Source organism: Manis javanica, chromosome 18 (assembly GCF_040802235.1).
Source record: "Manis javanica isolate MJ-LG chromosome 18, MJ_LKY, whole genome shotgun sequence".
Lineage (NCBI taxonomy): Eukaryota > Metazoa > Chordata > Mammalia > Pholidota > Manidae > Manis > Manis javanica.
Window position 1 is genome coordinate 13,964,318 of NC_133173.1, and position 17,535 is coordinate 13,981,852.

Consider the following 17,535-nt stretch of genomic DNA (forward strand, 5'->3'; position numbering starts at 1 on the left):
TGCATCAGCATTGGTGGCTGCCCCACACATGAGCATATGCTGTGATATTTTAATGTGCCCAAACTCCGATGGCACCACGGAAGGCGCAGCAGCAGGGGCTCAAACCCCAGGGAGGCGATTAGCAATTTCACATCTCATTTCATGTGGGAATGTGAATGCCATGTACTCACATATCCATGATGGCACTCCGTGCCACCTTGAGTTCTGTATTTCCAATTACCCACCCATATTATTTGACTGCTTTTCTGCTCTTTCCCTCCCAATCCTTTCACTTCTGTGACTTTTGAGCAGCAAGGGATCTCTCACGGGACTTGCTAAAAGCAGGTGCCAAGGTATAACCAGAAGCCCTGTTTGCTGAAAATACAGGGGAATCCGTTTAGGCACTAAGATCAGCCATTCAGGGGCTCAGAGAAGGCAATATTAAGCTCCAGACTAAAGTTTCAAAGATTCCTTAGTTCTAGGGATATTTGCCCTGGGGAGAGAGGGGCCACAGAGGTAGAAGAAAGGGTAATTTACCTAACACTTGCCCCTAGTCCTCCACAATTGAAAATGTCAGTTTTAAAAAGCAGAAGAGATTGAATGAGCCAATTCAGGTTTGTATTTCACCAAAGCTCTCAAGTGGCATCTTGATTCCTCTTGGTTCCTGGGCTGTGACTGTCACTTCAGTCAGGCTCATATGCAACCAGTAAGTCCAACACTCTTGTTCTCAGTTTCCTAGTCTGTGAAATGGAACCAAAGTCTATTTTGCTGCCCTATTATGGAAATTACATATAATGTATGAAAGCCACATAATTCAGATTAGGCTTGCATATGTGTCATATTATTGCTATTATTAATAGTGGTCAAGGCCACTGTGCTAATTACCAACACACTTCACTTAATTGGACTAATTAGGAGAAAATGCTTTGGAATCAGAGAAAAGCTTGAGGTGTAAGTGCCACAGACATATATTTTTTAAAGAAACATGCCCTACACAGTAGGGCAGTGAAAACATTATTTTGGATTAGAAGTCAGGGGTCTTGAATTTGAGTCCTAGCACATTTGCTAATTAGCACGGTGTCCTAATTATGTGGCTTTCATGCATGACTTACAATCTTCACAATAATGCAGAAAATAGACTTTGGTCCCATTTCACAGATTAGGAAACTGAAAAAAAAATTAAGATTGAAAACTAAGATTTCAATTTATCCAGATAGTTACACCTGCTTACAGGAATGCTGGCTTTCTCAGCTCACTACACAAATCTACCAACCTTGCTGACCTTTCTTTCTTACTTAGGTGAGGTTTGGGGCCAGCCAGTCTCTGAAGTCACTTCTTGCTATAAAATGCTTGATTTCCAAATTCCCTGGAACGGACCAATCTTGGTTGCTAATTGCAAGTGCTCATGAAAACTTGTTTCATCCTTCTTCACAGGGATGGAACTTAGGCTTTATAATGAGCAGCAATGTTCATTCTCTGTAAATGAATTCCTCAAAAATGTCAGACAGTCCTTGAGAGAAGGCTGGTCTTGCTGACATCTTGTTCACACTATCAATTTGTTAGGCAAACCTTCTTTAATGGGGGAAAAAATATAGACTGCAGCCCCGCCCCTATGTAGTAGTGGTTCAGCAACATAAGCATCACATGGAAATTTGGAGAAATGAAAATTCCTGGAGCTTCAGACCCACTGAACAGACTCTGGGAGAGGGGCGCAGCACTCTTGAGGTTTCACCATGCTCTCCAGGACCTTCTGACACCCACACAAAAAAGTGTGAGCACCCCTGGTCTAGGAGCACTCATTTGCCACTTGAGTCACTGAGCTGTTGTTCCTCAATGTTGATTTGGAGCCAGGGCTAGCAGGCTAGCATGGGTTAGTTTAATAATCAAATACAGTTTAAATTAGTGCATTTCTGGGGGCAAGCCCTTACGCAGGGGAGGACTGGAAAGAGGGAAAATCAGGCAGATTTGGGAAGGCAGAAGGGTGGGGCTTGGGCCGCGAGCGGACGGCGGGAGGAGGGCGCAGAAAGGGGAATCGGAAGCTGCCCGGCTTCACAATCATCTGGTTGGAAACGCCGTGCAGTGCCCCGAGCCGCAGGAGCCGGAGCCAATTACAAGTTTATGTAATGGAGTAAGTCTCTCTGGCCTCCCTCCTCCGCCCCGCCCCTGCCGGCTCCGGGATGGGGGAGGAATGGCTCTGAAATGCAGGATTGCTCCCGGATGGAGGAGGTCCTTTCTGGGTTTACCCCTCGGGGCCCTTTCCCTGCGCGAGGCACTTCTCGGGTCCGCTTTTGGGTTCTGGAAGCCTCTGGGCCCCGCAGACCCCTCAGGGAAGCCGAGGGGGCGGGGAGCCAGGTCGCCCCAGGTCGGCCCGGAGCTAAGGGAGGAGGCGCCCGGGCGGCGTTCACGCGGCTTCCCCGTGGCACGGTGGGAGCTCGCCGGCCTTTACGTAACTCCGGCCCTTCGCGGAGGCCCGTGTGATACACTGAGTCACGGGAACGCGAGCGGGAGAGCACCAGCAGTGCCCGCCCACGTGGCCGTCAGATGACTTGCGCGAAGTTTGCACGGGCTCGATTACCGTAAGGCTGAAGGCTTCTGATCAGCATCCGCTATTAGTCATCCCCGAGGGACATTTGATACAGGCAACCGCCCAGGGCTGGGACAGAGCAGCGAGGATGACGGGATACGGGAGTGAATGCTGCGCCGGCCACCTCTGAGTTCTGTTGGAACCCGAGTGTATGCCGAGTCAAGGAAACCTACTGCGGAAAGTGCCAGGGAAGACAAGTCACTTTCCTGGACAAAGATTCTTAGATTCTTCTGGGCTAGTTGCAGAGAGTCCGGGAGAAACTGTTCAAAGGGAACCTGGCAGGCAACGGACCAGGCTTCAGATTTATGGATTGGTTTTAGAGATTGAGTGCTCCCCACCTGTTAAAAATACACGATTTTCACATCAACTATCTGTCAGTTTCTCTATCCTAGAGTGAGGCCCAAGGACCAGCCCTGCCTCCACCCAGAATCGGAGTCTGTACGTGAAGGAGCATGTGCATGCAGACAACACAGTGTCCTAGCTGCTGAGTGTGACAGCCCATGGTAAACACTGCATGGACTCCTACAAACACTCCCATGTGTGGAGGAATGTGCAGTCCCGGTCTTTGACCATTGGTTAATTCAATCAAGATTTATCCACAGCCTAAATTCTAGAGCCAATCCGGTGGAAACCAACCAGGGCTGAATCAGAAAACTCCTGGTTTCACCTTGAACATGCCTTTGCAATGCAAAGCATACTCCAGCATATGTACAATTTGTTTTGTTAGAAAGGGAGGGAAAAACATGGAAGGGAGATAAGGTGTTTCTTAACAGTTAAAGGGAGTGGGAGGGAGAAAACAACTGTTGCTTTCACGGGCAGCAGTTAACGCCAAACGCAATTTTCTACTTAAAGGAAGAACAAATATACTGGGGTGGTAGGCTTTTGAAAGGAGGAGTAGAGTTGGGGTGAGTGGAAACCTCACCCTGGCTTTATTTAGCTGTAGGGCCTTGTTAAGACACATTTGCCCTGAGATAAAAGGTTTTCTTTTGGGACAAGCCCAGAATGACTTTGCTTGATTCAATTAAGCAAGGCCTAATGAAAGAGAATTCCAGCTTGGAGATATGCATCATCTCACCAGGTGAGTTGTAAATACATTCTGTCCAGGTTTAAGAGGCAAGCTCTTGAAAATTTAATCTATTTTAAAAATGCATATCCTTGCCACAAATTTTACAAATTGCTTTGAAGAAGATCGCTGTGCTGATTGCATGCTGAGATAATTATTCTGTATCACCACTTAGGGAACAAGATTTTTTGATAAAGACTACAGTGTCACTCTTTGTTAATGACTTGGGAGGGGAAGGAGAGAATCCAGTACAACTGGGGCTGGTTTTATCCTCCTGCATCCTTTTAATGAACTATTTCCTTTCAGACTCAGGCTGTGGGAAGCTGGTAGAATCTTGGCTTATGAACTTTGAACCTATTGAGTAAGCTTTGCTCACCTATCAAATCCCTCATACCAACGAAGGTGAGAATCGTTGGTCTTTACCCTCTTGACTCTGAAATCAGGCTTGTTGACTCTAAGCAGTCCCCCTATTGTGCTCCCCAGGTGAAGATGAATAGCCAAATGGGGATACAGAACCCTGCTCTACCTCCTCAGGGACTAGCTCCTATGTACCCTTAAGGACTTAGCTCTCTGTCTCCAGAGGGAGAGCTCTGAGGAGTCATCAGTGAAGGAGCCTGTGATAGCGTGTTGATGGATGCTGAGTAGCTGCGAGTCTGCGCCTCTCTTCTGGATAATATGGCAGTCCGGGACACACAGGTACATCCTGTGTGGGGCAGGCATGGCTAATTTCTCACAGTACTCTGTCCCACTGAGCTGGGATGTGACCTCAGAATCCTTCTTAGCACAGCATTACTAATCTTTTCATATGGTCATTTTTTTCAAGAACTTGATAAATACCTACTAGGAACCTATTATATGCCAGTCACTGATCTGATAAAGAAAGAAAAAATGGAGACAGCTAGCAAAAGCAAAGGTATATGCTATAAATAAGTGAAACAGGCAAGCGTTCGTGATAGGGAGGGGTCATTTTAGATAAGATAGTCAGGGAGGGCTTCTTTGAACCTGTACATGACATTTATTTCAAGAGCTGGAAGGCCAGGGAGAGCCAGACAAAAAAGAACAATGGGTACAAAGGCCCTGAGTCAGGAATGATACAGTATGATCCAAAAAGCACCCGGTCCAGGAAATGAACCCAATGAATCACCCTGGAAGTGGGTCCTTGGGCATTTAACCTGTTGCCTGCTTGTCAGCTCGAATCCTTGAGGGTTGAGTTAAAGCGTGAGGGTGACTCACCAGGATTCTGTATCACCATCTGGCTATTCATATTCACCTAGGGAGCATTTCTGGTGAAGTTACGGTTGGTTGGATGGCATGTCATGGGCAACTTTCGTTTAATAGTATGTGTGTGAGGAAGCAATATAGGATAATGGCTAAGAGAGTGGGCTCTCCAGTTAGAAGATTCTGGTTCAGATCACAGCTCCTTTTACTGATGCTCTGACTGCAGACAAATTATTTTCACATTCTCTACATCTCAGTTTCCCATGGAGATAAACAGAGATGACACTATCTTATGGTTAAAGACAGCTCACTGAGTGGCTAAGATACCAAACAGTTAATTTACCAAATTTAGCAATTTACCAGAACTTTGCTTTGAAGAATATTTTCCTCAATATTTTAAATGAATGTCAATATCCTTCAAAAATATATATCCATATTATATGTTCAACATACTCTCAACATATTTAGGATATGTTCAAGAACATATGTAACTCATTAGTATATCCTTCATGAATATTTACTGTTTAATAGAGGGAGTATTAAAGTAATTCCTTTTTCTTAATAAATTATTTTCAGCAATAATCACAAATTGATACAAATCACAAAAAAGGTCAGAAAAGAAATTTAAATACTGAAAGTTTCCTCATGTTGAATATTCATGTATGTAACTTACCAATAAAAAAGAATAAAAATAAAATTGATATTATTATGCAAAAAAGGGGAAAAAGCCAAATCTGATTATTCATTAGTTTTCATGTCTAAAATTAAACTTGACCCTTTGGTTACAGTCTCATATATTATTGTTTTTGGTAAATAATTGTTCAGTAACTAATAGCTAAACTTTAAGAAAATCAAAATCTTTGTAAAATGTACAATTTAGGCAATTACCCTATGGTACCTACCACTGTTGTACAATTTCTTTTCTTGATTTGTTCCTCGGTTTAAAACAAACAACAATTAGAAAAGAATAAATTTCAGTGTCAAGTTCTGTAAAATATTTCACATATGAACTGAAATTTTGCACCCACCAAAAATATTATACTTCACACTTCTCATTCTGAATCACTGTTTTAAATTTTAAAACAAATAAAAACTCAAGTTATTTCATGGATTGACACAATTGAAGCACCTCAAGTGCCCTTTCTGTCTTTGTAATTAGTGTGCTATCAGTGTTTACTTTGAATCTGCAGTTTAAAGGCAGGTATTTGTAGTAGCACAGGACTCGAAACACCAGCTGAGCCACTTTGAACTGTTACAGTGACAAATTTATCTCCAAAGGAACCCCTGCAGCCGAGTTCATCTGTGGGGTACTGGATGTAATTGAGAATTCTCTGCATTAGTTTCCATGTAAAACACAGTGTTTACTAAAGGATAAGTAATAAGAATGTTAATTTGAAGCTTACATTTATATCACTTAAACTCAACAGCAATTGTTCAGAACTTAGACCAAAAAAATTTTTTGGAGGGGGGGAATGTATTTTATCACTGACATTATGTGGAACTGCCAGGCATGGCATAGTAAGGAAAAGATCAATTTTTACTTGTTTTTTTGTTGTTTTTAAATTCTCTGCAATGTATGCCTCCCACCACCTTGTCCTCAGCACAACACTGTGCTTAAGCACCAGTGACACAGTGACTGTTTATAATTGTGATACCTGCCATAACGGGTTTCACAGGGTCCTCTGAGGTAATGGGTGTCTGACTGTATCCAGGAAAACTTCCTTGAAGAAGGGGCCTTTTTTGAAAAAAGTTATTGAATATAATTCACGTATCATAAAATTCACTCTTTGAGGTGTCCAGTGCAGTTTTACTATTTTCACAGAGTTTAGTAACCATCACCTCTAATTTCAGAATATTTTCATCAACCCAACCCAAGAAACCCAGAGGCCATGAGCAATCACTCCTCAGCCCCTGGCAACCACTTTGTGTGATCAGTTACTGAGCTGAGCCCTGATGGATGAGTAGAAGTCAGTTTATCAAGCAATGAGGGAAAGAGCTTATCTGGCAGACAACAGTATGGACAGCATATAGCAGAGGGGACAGCACAGCAAGGAATTAGGGGAACTGTGTGGCCACAGCACAGAATATGAGGGTGAGTGGCACAAGACCAAGGGTGCCATGGAAGTCATGCAGCCAACCAGAAGGCCTTGGCTACTTTTCCCAGTGGCAAGGGACCCTCGGGTCTGACACAGAACCTTCCACCAAGTGCATGCTGGGAAAACATGGAGTGAACGAATGAGTAAATACATCCCTCATACCCTTGTGAAACATCATAAAGGATTGCTTTATTTTAAATATTTACAGCATGAAGTCGAATATACAAGAGACATACATGTGTACTCCCAAAGTCATGGTATAATCTTACTGTTTGTTTTGTAGAAATCTGGTTTGGGCTTTTACACTAAGCAAATAGCTGAACTTAAACTGGGCAGTCAGCTGTAAGTTATCTTCCTGGGACACAGTAACTCCAAGCTTCTCATTGAGATTTGGCAGATTGGAAGATGGAATTCAGACTGAGGATTTGGGGTAGGTAGAGATTCAGAACAAGCTCTTTTCTTTTAATTTCTTCTTATTGACTAAAAACGTGTTTTTTAAATCTGAAATTTAATATATCCATTTGGCTTCCCTGGAAGGTTTTAGATGCCCCTCATTTAGGGGTCAGACCCAGACCATGGGTCTCGGTCCTTCTTGCATCTCTGACCATTCTATTCCAGGTCCCTATATCAGTTTCATATATACATGCCCAATGTTGCTTATGCAAATACATGCCAATGTGAATGTGCAATCTTATTTCTCCCTTTCTTTCAGGAATGGTAACATACTGTTCTAAAACTTGCTTTCTCCACTTACTATAATAAGGAGAGTTTTCCATATTAGAATATAAAGAGCTCCCCATTCATTTTTCTTTAAACAGCTGTATGATATTCCATGGTTTATTTAACCACTTTCCTACTGATAGACACCAGAGATATTTCCAGTTTTTTACCCCTTACAAATGATGTTACAGTGATGAATCTTGTTCAGGCGTGATTATGTGATGTGTAACTGTGGACACATTCCCAGAGGTGGGGTTCCTGAACAAAGGTGGTGCATTAGTTATTTTCATGGACTTTTGAATACCAGACTGCCCCCACAAGAGTTGAACCATTTTTCGTTTCCACCAGCTATGTCTGCCAAAAACCTCACCAGTGGAGTGAGTATTTTCTCAAATTTTGGGGTTTTCCAAAACTGATATGTGAAACATGGTATCTCGGTATAGTTTTAATTTGCATATTCTTCATCAAACATCTTTCATAAATTTAAGAGTCATTTGTACGTGTGTTTATATATATATATATATATATAAAACATTTTACTATTGAACTCTATTCAAATCCTTTGCCCATTTTCTATTAGATTATTGGTTTTTCATATTCTCAATTTCTAGGAGCTAGGGAGGCCTGAACTGCAGATTTCCACCCCCACACCCCCATTTATTTTTTTGTCTTTTGTCTTATTTTTTCCTCTCTAGAAGGTTTTTATTTTTATTCAATACTTTTTTAATGGCTCTGGTTCTTTAAATCATAGGCAGGTCTTTTCTACTCCAAGGTTCCAAAGAAATTCATCCATGTTTTCTTCTTATGCTTTTGTGATTGCATTTTTCACATCTAAATTTTGATCCATTGGGAGCTTCGCCTCATGTACACTGTGAAGTATGGATCCAGTTCTGTCTTCTTTGGGTGTTTAATCCATTTGTCCTAACACCATTTATTAAAATGTTAACATTTACCTCCCCTGAAATGAGACACCACTGTTATCAGAAACTATATGTTACCAGTTCCTACGTGTGTCTGGGTCTATTTCTGGATTTTCTAAGCTTCCATTGGCACGTCTGGCTATTTGGCCATTTCCATTCTAGTTGAATTATTGAGGCTTTGCAGCACGGGCATCTGGAGAGCTAGTTTCCTCCTCATTGCAGTACTTTGTCCCAGGTGTCCTGTCCAGTCTTGCTTGTTTTTCCCATATAAATATTAGCATCAGCTTGTCTAATGGCAGCATAATGGAGTAGGTATCTCTTTCAGGCTTATGTCAAATTTCTACTGGTTTATATTGACTCATTCATCCCTTAGTTGCAGCTCTCTGCACACAGGGGCTCTTCATTTGCTTTGTTGATCCTTTTTTCCTGAGCAGATCATTCCTTGAGCCAGGTCTGCATGAGGTCCCTATGCCTCTCCCCTCACCATGTTGTCATACTTCAGGATACAAACCTGTGGACATTGACATTGATCCTGCTGTGCTCCGGCATCCCCTCCCTCCGCTCAGCCACTCTGTAGCACTGAGCACAGCAGCTGCAGACAGCCTGGGCAGTGTGGTTTAAGGACTTACCCAGCATAGAGACAGCGTTTGCAGGCTGTCAGACTTGAGGCTCTGAGCAGAGAGGAAATAGCAAGATAATCAACAGCATCTGTCCCTCCAAAGGCCACTTTCAGGAAGGGAGGTAAGATAGTAGCCTTGCACTAGGAAGTCACAGGACATTTCCTCTGTCACAGAATCAGACCCAGGAAAGGAAAATGAGGAAGGGGGTCTCCTGTTCGGCTTCCACCAAAAGTCACCTACTTCACAAGCTTGCTACTTGCTAGACCCATCCTCTGTACCAATCAGAACAAAGAAGCAAACACGTTCCTGGGAAGCTGCCATTGTGAATCCCAGTGCCCCCATCCACCACCAGGAAGATGTTTCTCCTTTTCTTACCAAGGGCAACAATGATGCATAGTTAGAACATGATTGGAAAACCTTAAATGGTGAAGTACATGAACAGAGAATTACTATGAGATCCCTGTGATGACAGAACTCTTTTATAGCTGTATTCTTTCAACAGTTACTCTTGTTTTTCTCTTTTGAGACATCCACTTGGATCCCTGGACAAGTCAACACCCCAGGGATGGTAGCAGCTGAGAATCCAGGCAAGCGGCACCTGACTGCAGACTTCTTTGGTCTTGTTTGTCACGCAGACTCACTGCCTAGACAAGCTGATTTTCCTAAGCCCTGGCAGACAGGTTCTGCTTCCCTTTATCTCTCCATCCCCCAAACTAGCGCCAGTGCTCAGGGCTCAAGGAATCATTCCTTTGATCCATCTACAGATGACATCTCATTTGAGGAAGGCATTTTCTTGAATTAGGAGGGATCTCATCAGCAATCCCACTTAAGAGAGTCCACGTGTTCGGTTAGTGGCTGACTTAGTTCAGAAACTTCTCTTAGAAATATGTCCCGAGCCCACAGCTATAAATGAGCTCATGCTCTGGCATATTCTCAGACATCCGTGACATCACCTCCACCTGACGACTCTGCTGTCTCTGTAGAGATCTTGCCACATCTCTCCACCTCCCCTTAAATCCTGTTTTCAGAATCTTATGATGCTTAAGTCCTCCCTGGGAGTGGTCGGCTCAGAGAGCTTAGGCCATCTGCCAAAGCCAGATGCAGCGGGATGCACAGGCCCCAGGGACGTGGGACAGGTGTTCTCACCCACATAGAAAAGCATCATAATCGACACTTGTAATTTTAGTTTTCTGGAATTCACCTGGCTTCAAGTTTCTAGCAGCTCCGTGCTCACAGGCAGCTCCGCCTGTCCAGGACTGGGGGGTGGGGATGCAAGAGGGCGGAGCAGGGCGGCTGCATGGCTTGCTTTTGCCTTTTGCAGGCAAGAGGATTAAACAGCTGACATCTGTTGAGGGCGTGGGAATCCCACTGTACTGGAAGCCTCTGATAAAGTAAACCAAAACATTTCATTAAAATTCATTTCCTTTTCTCACATCTTACTGAAAACAGAAAAATATTTCAACCTTGGCATAGCCACTGAATTATTCATCTGAAAATGAAAAACAAAAATATAACAAAACTTCGATGCAACACAGACTGGATCCCCTCTGCCCTTTGCTCCTGGCCATCCCCTTCCTCTGAAATGAGGCGGGGATCCTGGTTTCCCGCTGTGCCCAGTGCCAAGGGGTGGGGGGGCATATTCTCTCTTGTGCTCTCATGAGAATGATGCCTGAATACCCAGTGTGGCTCCTGGGCACCAAGGGCCGTGCAATGCCATGATTCCTGTACCTGCAGAGCTCAGGAGGCAGGTAGAGTCCAGGCGGGGCACACAGGGCAGCACAGGCAGTGGCCTGGGGAGAGCACCTCATCATTCTGCGTAACAGGTGCCAGGCCAGGAGGAAAGCGTGGGACCTGCGTGTAGTTCCAGTGCCCACTATGCCCCTAGGCAATCCTCCTGTGCAGGCTTTGCCCTCCATTCCCCCTGGCGTCTGATGCTGAAAGAGAACGCCAGGGCCCTGGGACACTCACACCTGCACACACTCAGCTGGTGGGAGAGGGGCAGTTAGGGACCGACGGCTGTCCTCTGGATGCCCTCTCTAGGGTCATCCAACTGGACTTCTCTCCTCTTTCAAGGCTGCCTTCCTTTGCTGTCCATTTTAACCAGATGGTACTTGCCTAACAATTTGGGAGAAGAGGTGGGCCCTTTCCCCAGGTGGGCCTTTGGGATCCCTGCTCTCTCCAGACCGGGCACCCCCATCAGGCTGTGCCCTTCTGTCTGATCTCTGCCAGCACTCCTTGGAGCTCCCTACATGAGCCCTGGCTCTATGGAGGCTAACTTTTCTGAACCACAACTCAAAACACAGAGGTATGAGAATTCTTAGGGTGTACTGGGAAGTGAATCTTTGAAATTGGGGCTGTCTGGGGAAAGCTGGGGCACCTGGTGGTTGCTCCTTTTCTTAAACAGCTGGGGAACTTTCCAGTAATGGGACTTCTGGATATCATCAGACTAGCTGTATATCTTTTCATCTCGCTTGTTTCCCAAGTTTCTCTCATCAAATTCTTATTTCTGTTACTGAAAAGTACTTTGTAAATAACGACTGAGACTTTTGCCCTGAAGCCCAGATACACTCCACGTTCTGAGTTAATTCCCCACCCCCACTCAAAGAAAATGATCTACTTGTTCAGGGTGACTGTCCGTGTTAATCAGCATATCCAGAAGATACTCAAATCTATTTCATTTTGTGGCACAACTAAAGCCTTAGGGGAGGTGAGAGAATCTGGCTTCCCCTAAAGTACTCGCTTGCCGTACCACTTCAAGAGAGGAGGATTTTTAAAGTGAATGTGTCACCTCGATGTGTTGCCAGGGGTGTCGGCAGCAGAGACTAGGGGTTATGGGGAGAGTGACTCGGGGCAGCAGCAGGGAGCAGATGGGTAGATGGTGTGGAGGTGGAGCTGAGGGCTGGGACCAGCTGGGGAGGCCTGGACCAGGTGGCTGAAGCAAGGCTTGGCTCAAAACCTGGTGGTAACTGGAGCCGGCGCAGGTGTATTTGTTTGCTTGGGCCTCCATAACAAAGTACCATGGACTGGGGGGCTTCAACAATGACAGTTACCGTCTCCCAGTCCTGGAGGCTGGACGTCCAAGGTCAAGCTGTCGGCAGGGTTGGTTCCTTCCAGGGACAATGAGGGAGAACTGTCTCTGGCCCCTCCTCTAGCTGCTGGTGATAGCTGCTCATCTTTGGTGTCCTTAACTTGCGGGTGCAGCACCCAGCTTCTGCCTTCATGTTCAGATGGTGCTCTCCCTGCGTTCAAACTTCCTCTTTTTGTAAGGACAATTTTTATAAGTTCTTGGAGCTAATTACATCTGAAATGATCCTATTTCTGAAAAAAACAAAAGCCACGTTGACGGAGTACTGGGGTTAGGACTTAACATATGAGTTTGAGAACGCAATTCACCCTATAACACCAGGTGCAGAGGGTGAGGTAACCGTGGATGGAACCTGGGCATCAGGCCTGAGTGAGGCCTTGAGGGGAGGGTCCCAGGCAGCAGTAAGGAACTGTGTGCTGGTGGTGCGGGTGGGGGGAGTGGCAGGGGCTGAAGGATCACGGGGACAGGAGGGAATGGTTGAGGCATGGATGGAGAGAGGGGCCCTCCTAGGTAAATTAGCCTCAGTCCTGGGGGTGGCCTGGTTCCCGTGCACTCCCTGATGGGTGGTGTGCATATGGAGGTGGAGAGCTCAGGCCATGGAGGAACAGCACCCAGCATCAGCCACCGCACGGCTGCCCCCAACTGGGCACCCAACTGCCTGTCACTCCACAGTCCTAGCTAAGGACTTCATCTCAGGTCTCTGTTCTCATAAGCCAGGTAATTCTGTCCACCCTCTGGGAAATTAGCTGCTGTGAAAAATGAGCCTTGTACAGGCTGCTAGTGAACAAGGCAGAAACTATGAGTTGTCCCTCATTACCCATTCTCCTTTTCTTCCCTAGAAATAAAGCCAGGTGTTATGGGTCCCTGAAATAAAAACTACATTTCCCACTCTTCCTTGCTGCCTTGAAACCATGTGACTAAGTTCTGGCCAATGAGAAATAAGCAAAAACCCCTGAGAAATACACATTTTAGGGAAACTTCTGCTTCAGGGAACCCTCCTTTTCTCTTCTTTACCTTCTCCCCCTACTTCCCCCTCCTCTTCCCATAGCTCTTTATTATTGAGCATTCATTCTGAGCCAGGCGCCCTTCAAGCATTTTACGTGTATCGACTCCTTTGTTTCTCACAACCCTATGAAGTTGGTGGTCGTACTAGCTCTGTTTTACAGATGAGGAAACTTAGGGAATACCTAACACACGTCCTTATTTCTCTGGTTTTCTGTTTGTTTCTCTGTCTGATGGATGCAAAAGTCCGAACTGCTGCAAGAGATTATTTAGTTGAGGGGTGATGACTTATGTCCAGGATTTAGTTCAGTGGCTCTTCAGCTAGTCAGCTAGAATGCAGCTTTGCCAGCTGCCACTTTGGTCCAGGACCAGACCCTGAGGGTGACGTACCGCTGAGCTATGAGGATCCTTGGGCCCCTGTAGCAGAGGCTGTTCACTGGAGCCATTCACCCTTCTTGTTGCGCATACAGCTAGACGACATTCTTCAAGCTCCCTTGCAGCTTAGAACAATTTCCAGCCAATGCAATTTGAAATGTGGCTCATTAGAATCCATGCCCTCTCCTCTGTGCTCTTCCTTAAGGATTCCAAGGCTTTAGGGAACAGCAGATCCGTAAGTGGGAGGAATCTGTGTCCATGATTCCCTGAATACATTTCTTATACAGGTTTATTAAATAAGTAGTTACTAGAACCTGTAAGATGCTGGACCCACATGGGGGCAAGTTGTCTGCTGATCAGGAACAGTTACATTAGATGGTTAACTAACCAGGGGAAACAGCTTTTATTGTGCTAAGACATTAATATTTGGGGGCTTGCTTGGCACTGCAGCTAGCATTGACCCTAACTAAGATAGTTCTCAGGATCATGCTGGCCCCAGGGCACTGTTCAAATCTGGGCCTTAATCTTATCCTTCCTTTAGCTTCTGAGGAGTGTGGAAAGGACCTTGGTGGTTGGAGCTTGGACCGAGCTCATCAGCCTCTGAGCCTCAGGTCCCATCTCTAAAGTGAGTGGAGCCCTATAGCTGTGTCTGTACCTTTGGTCCAGTCCATTACCAGAAATAAAACTTACTGGTAGTCTAGAGGATCCATTTTTAAAGGTTTTTTACTGACCCTTCTTATTGCAGGTGAGAGTGGAACATGTCTCTAGCTCTTTTTCTATCTAAAGCCAGCCTCCCAAGAAACTGATGCAGAGAGGGAACCACCCTGCCTGGGGTTCGGGTAAGCCACTTTCAGAATCTCAAGTAATCTCCATGCCATGTGATTGGATGATCTAAGGCACCCATCTCAATGCCCAGAGCATGGCTGGGGCTCTGCGGCTGTTCGGTCTTCTTCCCACCCCTACCACCCCTGCCTGGAGCCTGTCCACACCCAGCTGACTCCTGGGAAAGACCACTCTGGCATCCGGCTCTGAGCTGTCACAGACAGGTGGCCCTCTTGGTCCACCAGAGTGATAGGATGCCAACCACTAGCTGCCTCAAGGAGCTTGTGAGCAGCCCCAGGCTTGACCTTCCAGAGGAAAGGCCCAGCATTGACCCCAGAAGCTCAGGAGGGGACATGACCTCCTTCTATCTTGCTCAGGATTTTTCTCTGTGCACGCAGGGCCATCACATGGATCTGCATTCACATTTGCATCTGCCACCAGGTATTTTCCCAACATACACAGCACCAGGAGCTGGAATTTCCCACCTCTGTCCCTTGTGGGAGGACTGCCAACCAGTCCTGCAGTAGGAGCTGAGCATTTAGATGGTGCTTGCCGTTACATGCATCCTGTTTTCAAAGACAGAAAAGGGCCAGACCTCCACATTGTTTTTCCAGGGTGCAGATTAAAGTTTTTCCTTCTCATAATCTCAAATATGCACCTGGAGTCCCACCCTCTCGGGTTTTGTCATTATTGAGAACAACTTCATATCTAATTATAAGAAAAAAACCTGATTTAACTGATAGCTAGCCAGCCATCAAATGTCACTGAGGAGACCTGATTTATCCTTTTTATACATACTAGAAGAGCAAAGGAACAAAGAGTTAGGAACAAATGCTAGACACAGCAATGACACATATCATTAAGTAAAAATGTGACTAGCCTCGTTTACAAGTGTTGCCCCTTTTAACAGGCACACACCCCGCATTTTCATTAACCCTGGGTGGCTGAATCGCAGCATGTCTAACTGAAATGCTGAGAATTTTGTCAAAGCCCGCCTTAATGGAAAAGGCAGGGCCACCTACCATGAACTTTTCTCTATGACTTCATTCTTCAGCAGTGCTCAAGTGTAAATAAACTTGTTTACCACGATCAGAATGGTGATGTTAATGAAGTCTTATTTGTATCCCCACAATGACAAGTAATCTGTGCAGAGTTGAACTCAGGAGAGTGGAGGAAATAACTAGAGAAATTGTATTTCTGTTCTAAAGTTTCCATACAAATGCCTTGGGCCAAAGTTAGTACAGTCAATATTCTTCTTTGATTTTGATTGTGCATCCATAGTAGAGAAAAAGCTTATTACTGTGCCTAATGTGGTAAACAAAATTATACTGTATGCAACGAGAACAAAAGTCAAGTAAGAAGCATTGATAAATGCACCAACGGGGTAACCGTTGTGGCCAGTATGTGGTTTTTATGAAATGAATGCATGAATACAAGGGCCCTAATTATTGCTTTCAATTGACAAACCATGGTAAATATAGAGAATGTTGCAGCACAACTCTGGCTGTGTTGCAAAACAGCTTTAGAAGTAAATATGGAAATTCTTGTGTACATGGCATTATATAAAACATTTTTTTAAAAAGCAAAGCAATTTTTTAATACCTTATTGAGTAGACCTGGTGGATGACTAATTTTGTTTGTTTTTGTTGTTCTAACGTGTGGATCCACAAACTGCAGCCTGTGGGCTGGACCTGACCCACTGCCTGTTTTTATAAATAAAGTTTTATTGGGAAAAGTTACATTCATTTGTTTACATATTATCTGTGGCTGCTTTCATGATACAACAGTAGAGTTGAGTAGTTATAACAGGACGACACAGCCCACAAAGTCTAAAATATTTGCAATTCAGCTTTTTATAGAAAAAGGTCATTGGCCCCCGTTCTGTGGGAAGCAGTTATTTCAGAGAAGGGCCACAGGCTGGTGATAGGGTGATGGCCGGATAGGGTGGGGAAAGAAAATGTCTCATATATCCGGATAATGGGAAGGGAAGAAACAGAAGTACAGTATATGCAGGGGAAGTAGGGCCTTTGATTAAGAGAGGTAGGTTCTAATATGAACAGGAAGAGAGGGTTCTGTGGGTTGTGATTCCATTTCTTAACAAGCAGTCTAAATAAACCCGCTTGGGTCCGAAGAGAAATTACTATGTAGATTTTTATAGTGGTATTGAACATGTTATCAGCTCGGGATCTCTGACTCACAAATAAATCATGTCAAAATCAAAACCACAGCCAAGTGAAACATCTCTTTGGAAGCTGAAATATGGGAGGGAAGAATCTTAACTTCCTGTTGCCAGTAGGTGGGGTGTTTAAAGCAGCTGGGTTCTCTCACTTTGCAGGCTTTTAGGGCTATCACCTCCATGTCTACGGTCATTGTCACTGGAGAGCAAGGGAACACAGAGCATTTTTCTCATGCCAGGGGGACATATTGCCCAAGAGGGTTCATTATATGAGGCCAGTGCCTACTTGTTTAATAATTCTGTGTTTGGATTCAGTAGCCCAGTGGGTCATAAAGCAGGTGCTGGCCATGGATTTTACTGGAGATAGGGATCTTTGAATCCCAAAAGTGGAGGTGTGGATCGCTCCAGGTAGGCACTGAACAATGGGACTATTAATACAGTAAGAATGTGTTAGCCTAGATGGCCCAACATCTGAGCCTTTTTAGAGTAAAGGTAACTTCTAGTTTAAAAAGTCCTAGTAAAACTTTTATTGCTGCTTTCCCTTCCTGCTGTCTTGGTGAGACAGGAGTCTGGCAGTAACAGAACCACGTACTTAGCAACAGCCACACAGCTGCAGAAATGGTAGCCAGTCCTGGTTCAGGCACCACCCGAGCACTTCCACAGACTAACTCCTTTGGTGCACTCGACAACCCTGTGAGGAGGCACTGCGATCATCCCCACCGTTTAGATGAGGAAACTGAGGCACAGAGAGGACATGTCACTTGCCCACAATCACACAGCTAGAAAAAGGGCAGGAGCCAGGCAGCCTGTTTTCAGGATACTTTAAACAAAAATGTTTAAAGTGGATGTCAGGCACCCAGAATTGGATCACTTAC

At 44.9% G+C, this 17,535-nt stretch overlaps 1 long non-coding RNA gene across 5 annotated transcripts; it reads left to right on the plus strand.

The window, feature by feature from the left end:
• Nucleotides 1-1,833: 1,833 nt before the first annotated feature.
• LOC108403310 (uncharacterized) lies at nt 1,834-16,217 on the plus strand. 5 transcript variants are annotated; one of them, XR_012127104.1, is made up of 6 exons: nt 1,834-2,107; nt 2,942-3,066; nt 3,933-4,028; nt 4,110-4,322; nt 7,224-7,370; nt 14,408-16,217. It is a non-coding gene; the product is annotated as an uncharacterized lncRNA (long non-coding RNA). The 5 variants fall into 5 exon arrangements; XR_012127106.1 differs by lacking the exon at nt 4,110-4,322 and having other exon boundaries at nt 14,408-14,501; nt 14,883-16,217; XR_005056618.2 differs by having other exon boundaries at nt 1,834-3,641.
• Nucleotides 16,218-17,535: the final 1,318 nt, after the last annotated feature.